This window comes from Drosophila mojavensis, unplaced genomic scaffold (genome assembly GCF_018153725.1).
Source record: "Drosophila mojavensis isolate 15081-1352.22 unplaced genomic scaffold, ASM1815372v1 contig_80, whole genome shotgun sequence".
NCBI lineage: Eukaryota > Metazoa > Arthropoda > Insecta > Diptera > Drosophilidae > Drosophila > Drosophila mojavensis.
Window position 1 is genome coordinate 3,786,521 of NW_025318906.1, and position 6,000 is coordinate 3,792,520.

The 6,000-nt window shown below is 39.4% G+C and overlaps 1 protein-coding gene across 1 annotated transcript in view; it reads right to left on the reverse strand.

Annotated features, from left to right (window-relative positions):
• Nucleotides 1–5,767, reverse strand: part of LOC6578616 (tyrosine-protein kinase RYK) — a 28,548-nt gene extending 22,781 nt beyond the window's left edge. Inside the window, exon 1 of the mRNA XM_002004488.4 lies at nucleotides 4,896–5,767. The gene's annotated coding sequence lies outside the window, so the exon portion shown is untranslated. The remainder of the gene's footprint in view (nucleotides 1–4,895) is intronic.
• Between the last annotated feature and the right edge of the window lie 233 nt (nucleotides 5,768–6,000).

The following is a 6,000-nucleotide window of genomic DNA, read 5'->3' on the forward strand; positions in this document are numbered from 1 at the left end:
TACTGCCACTGTTTCCCTGCCATCATTTGGCGACTTTAAATGGCAGGCAAGGCAGGCAGCTTGCTCCCGTTTCCCATTTGGCATTCCTTCTACCCATCCCCATTCCCATCCCCATCCCCATCCACTTCCATTTCTCATTTCTAGACTCATTCCAATTGCTGTGCCAATGTTGCCAAGAGCCGCGAGGCATTTGCTTTTGCTTCAATTGCAGACACAAAACTCTGGGGATTGGGGAAGCTTCAATCGTTGCTGTTGCTGTTGTTGTTGATGATAAACTGGTAACAGATTCGGATTCAGATTTCTATTCACTTGAAAAAGCAAGAGAAGTATCTATCTCATTGCCTTGGCTATTAAGCTTTCTCATAAAAATGGGAAATAAAAATCCCAAATTCAGGCATTTGAGTAATTTGAAGCTTTTCACGTTCGTCAATAAAGTACAATTTCAATGAATTTGGCCTCCAGCAACGTTTTGGCAAATAGTTGCCCTCCATTTGCCCCCATGAAATGACCACTGAATTCCTGTTCCAGCCATTTCCTCATTAACTTTAATGCGACTCGAACAACAAATTTCAATATGCACAAAGCACACACATACACACATACAACACAAACTAAATACAAACAAGCCAAAAGTCAAATGTGCCAAATGGGTTTTTAGGTGGGGTCGTGGTCTGCCTGTCTCTATATGCGCGACTTCATTAAATATTTTACGTGAAAAGAATTGCTGTTGCGCACAATATTAAAATTGGAATGAATTGGCAAATGTTGTTCGGTTGCTTTTCGACAATGTTTCAGATGAATTTAGCAGCTTTACATTTTGATAGCTGATTAAAAATAACGAGCGACATTTGCATCTGTTTACCTGACAATGAACAAATGCTAGAGTGCGAAAGGTAGAGTATGAATGCTGTTCATATAGAATGAGTTTAAGTTCATTAAAGCTCATTCTTGTAAAGCTTCAATATAATATATAAACTGTATCGATGATAGCCTAAGCTTCAAGCTCTACTAGCCGAGTCAATTGTTAAACAGTTTTTTGCTGGATATTATGGGAATATAATAGGAATAGAATAGAGCAGTGTTGATTAATCAATATATACTTATAGAGCAAAGCTTAATAGGGGAAAGCACAGTAAAGCATGCTGTTACTTGCATTAGAATATAAGATGAGTTAAGATCATACGATCTTTTCAAATAAATGAGATAACATATTCCTCATTAAATCTGAATTTATATTGTAGTCAGGGTATATTGTAGTTGAGCATTTCGATGGCAATTATTTTTGCTGGTGATTGTCCAATTATTTCGTATGGGGAAATTAGGGAGAGTTTGCCCATTTATGCCGGCATTTTGTGCGCCTGGGCCTAATGTCCAAAATGTACAAAATGTTCGAAATGTTCGCCGAGTTGGCTAATTTGTACAGGCAATTAATTTACATTTGGGGCGAGGGCATTGGGCAATGGGTAATGGGCATTATGGGTAGGCAAACGCAAATGAAGAGGGGATGTGGTGCAAGCCATTTGTGCGATTTTGTAACATTTCGGCGCTGCGCTTCACTAGGCAAAGGACAGAGAGAAAGAGAGAGACAGAGAGAGAGAGAGAGAGAGAGAGAGAGAGAGCCATAAAGAGCGAGGCAGAGGTTGGGTGAGGCAGTTGGACTTGACATGGATATACATACATATAGTACTATATATACCACTATATAGCATATGTAACCCAGAGCGGCATGAGCTGGGTAGACAATTTGTCGTGTGCACTAAATATCGCAACTCCATGGACACTAATAAAGGCTGCGGCCCAAACTGTGGTTGCCTGTGAGCCTGCCTGAGGGGCCAAACGAGGCGGTGCGCTGGGCGTGACCCGGTGGCTCTGCGTGAGCTGAATTTGTGGCAGTGTAATTTGCTGCGATCTAATTGACAATTTGTGCAATTTTCAATGAACAACGAACAATTTACGTTGAGCTTCAATTGTCTGGGCTGCCATTAAATTAATATGGATACAGTATATAGTTTTGATAATTAAAGTTATATAAGCTTCACTAAATTTAATTTAAAATAATAAAATAATTTAAAAATATATTAGTAGATGTGTGAATATTAAAAAAATAAATAAATAAAATTGAGAAATAGCATAATATAAATATTATACAATATTTGAATAATTAAAAATACATTTATAGTAAACCTAAAATATTAAAATGACAAAAATATTAAATACATTTTTTTAGAAATATATCAAAAATATGTATAAAATAAGTATATCTGAAAAAAAAAAATAAAAAAATTTAATTTGATTATTTATAAGAAACTTTAAAAATTAAGTTTAATCAAATATTAATTTAATAAATTAATGAAGCATTTATAATATACATGTTATACTAAAACTTTTATTAATAAATTTCATTTTTAAAAGAATAATAATAATAATAATAATAATAACAATATTAAAAAAATTTCTAAATTTTTGCTTTGAATTGAACAACAAAAATTACAAATTTTTCTTTATTAATTTAATAAAAGAAGAAAAACGAAAATATTAAAGCATTTAATTTTAAATAAAAATTTTTTATATAAATAAATTTTACTGAGCTCAAATTATAATCTACAACATCCTTTTAGCCCATTTTGGTATAAAAACAATTTCCCATAAATTGTTATGCGACCTTTAAATCAAAGAGACTCAACTCTAAAATAAGAATATGCTTCATAAAATTCCTTAAAGCGAGCTTTATAAGTCAGCTCCGCCATCCATTTGGCATGAAAAACAATCGCAAATTATGTTTTATGTGCTCCTATTGATAAGTCGAACGCCCCGAGCTTGTCTCTGGCCATTTTTCATGTTTATGTGTGGCAAATTTATTGTTGGCAGCTAGAGAGAATGTGACAGAATCGCAGCTAAGCGATGACACTTTTAGGCATCTCTCTCAGACTGGGTCTGGCTGGCTGGCTGGCTGGTTGGCTGTTGCTTTTATCTGTGCAAGTGCCATAAAAAGAAATAACTCGACTCAACGACCCATTTTAAAAATTTGAAATGTTCTTTGACCAATTCCCCGGTTACAATGGCTGGCAATAATCATTGATTTATGATGGCTGTCATTGATGCTTATTAAAATCATATAATATTCTGATTTGAGTGGGAACATCAAAACTCTTGGCCATTGATTCAGCTTACTATTTATAATCCTCGATTGTTTGCTCTTGGCTGCTCTCTAATTGAATCATCGAGTCGCCTCATAAAGTAGGGCGCTAAAAGCATGCCTAATCTATGCATATTTTTCAACTTGCTCACATAATCAAAAGCCCTCCACTTAGCACTTGCCCCAAACTACCAAAAAAAATGGGGAAAAAAAGAAATACCCATAAAAGCACGAGGAGAACAACAAAGGGAGGCAGGCAGGAGAAAAATGTAGCATACATTTCGGGGCAACATTTTGTTGCACTTCGACACTAGCGCCCATTGTTGTCCTTTATGCTTGGCTATTTAATGTGGCAGCGTGTCCTGGCCAGGCACTTAGGCATTCCATCAGCATAGTGGCATAGCGTGCGGAAATGTTCGAGGGGTGGGCTTGGGGGGCATGGCCGACCGACCCCATTCAAAAAAGTTGCTCAAGCGCAGCGCAAGATTTGCATAACTTGACATTTTCTTAAGCTGCTGATTTTGTTGGTGTTGTTGTTGTTGTTGCTGATGTTTTTGATTTGAACGGATTTTGCGGCCATTTACTTTCGCTTGTTGGAAATAGAGAGCAGGCATTAGTTATGTGCCCTAGAAAACTAGAAAACTAGAGCGGGCTATGATGAGCTGGAGATAAGATATGTAACTCTGGGAAACATTTAAGATGAGAGCTGGGATTTACTTGAATGCCCTGTTCTAGAGTGCTTGATATGGGAGACTGGGTGTTGTATTTAAATCTCAGGGTATTCTAGGAATACTGTGAGGGGAAACTGATAGACCATGGATATAGTTTAGAGGTAAGTTTGAGCAATAGATAACTATAGACCGATTGTGATGTAGTTATACGTATACGTATGCCTACTTGAATACCTTATAGGGTAGTCAAATACTCGTATATCTAAATACCCTGTAATATACAATAAAAAAGAGGCCACCAACTTGATAAAGCATTACAGGCATACCTCATCATGTCAGCTCCATGGAAATTTACTCGCTTACTTTAGGGCAGATTAAGATAATTAGCCTGTAATATGCGAGCATGGCCAACTTTTTATGTCAGACCGTTAAGAGACAGTAATAACTACATTTAAGCGTATTTTTTTAATGCGCTTCATTTCAATAAACTCTTCAGCTCTTAAATCGCTTTTTTACGGTCTTTTTTTTTTACAGGGTGCTCGTGCTGTAAGCTGTCGTTCAATTTGCCTTTGATTGCCTACTTTGAAGAGTTGGCCAGAAGCTTTTAATCTGTCGCACGTTGCAATTAGTGTCAGCGCTTAACACAGACACTTCACACACACAGCCCAAAATACACTGAGCGAAAAGGAAGAGGTAAGTGCTTCAGTTAAAAATAAACTGTTTACTTAATTTATTTATACACAGCTACTTAACTGTGAGTGAGTGCTTAAAGTGCTTCAAGTTATTTTAAGATAACATCTGTTTTTCACACTGACTTTGGCATTTCTCAGTTTCGCTCAGTGTACTGACCAGCCACATGTCTAGCAGTGGAAGGGACGCAATGCTTAAATGTGAAAATATTTATTTAGTTTCACTTTGAAGTGGGTCTAGTCTGTTGACGTTCCGTCTCGAACCGAGTTAGTCACGGCTGCTGGCGCTGTGTGGGCCCGAGCCGGATTCGTAAGGACGAAATCGTGAAAAGTGGGTGCTCGAGTTGTTGTCGAGTGTTGAGGGAAAAAAGTGTTTAGCAAAACACATTAAATGCTTACGTATCAAAACGCAATCAGCTTAGGCGTAGAGGCGTCCGTCCTCTGCCCAATGTGCTGTATCCTGCTGTGGCCTGTGCTCCGTGTGTCCTGTGGACTGTCAACTGATATGAAATGTTATGCCTTTAATCCTTTCATTGGCTATGCCACAGAGACGCGCGGCCTTATGGCCAGTTAACACGCACAACACGAGAATACGCACGCACACTCACACACGGAGAGACGGTGTCGGGCACGAAGTGCTTAATCCTTTTTGGCTGAGAGCGTATTCGCACTTTGGACCAACACTTTTATTTGCTTGGGTGTAATATATCATTTCACAGGACACCAGCCAAAACGCTGACAGGCGTTGAGAGGGAGCGCGCGAGCGTAATGAGAGGAAAAGCGCCTTGAAATTTAAGCGCTTAAAAGCCCATTTAAGCCTGTCAACATGGCTCTTTTCAGCGGGTAGAGGGTAACGGGGCAGATACCGACACTTGCGGGCTCAATGTCCTCGCTGCTGGTTTGTCACAGCACGCGCGAGCCGAACCGCTAACCGCGTACAACAATAATTCCGATGACAGCGATAATGATAATGATGCTGGAGCTGGAGCTGAAGCTGGAGCTGGAGCTGGAGCTGGAGCCCTTTGCACGTTTGGTGTAATGATTTGGTTTATTTCTTGGTTTATTTATGTATTTTGCTGGTATTTCGTTAAGGTCGAGGAACAATATTTTGTATTTCTTGGACGGCGTTCACTTCGTCACTTCACGAATTCGTAAGCGAGTCCTGCCGGCGATTCGCTGGCAGCGTTTAACTCTCGTTTTAGTCTTTCGCGTTAGCTTCACGATTCCGACTGACTCTACCGGAAAGCTGTGTGCGACTGAATGCAGCTCGAGCATTGCGACTATCCGAAAGCCCGCGATAAAGCCGAAATTTGACGAAGCTGACTTCGTTCTTGGGCTGTGTGGGCACATGCGCAGTGGGGCAGGATAGATGCCGGCTGGTGGAGTTAGGGTATACGGGGTGTGTTTGGCAACAGCAGAAAGGACAATTGTTTGCTGGTTTGTTGCCGTTGCCACATGCCACATGCCGCTTGCCGCATGCAACTGTTGCGCATTTTTTCCAAAT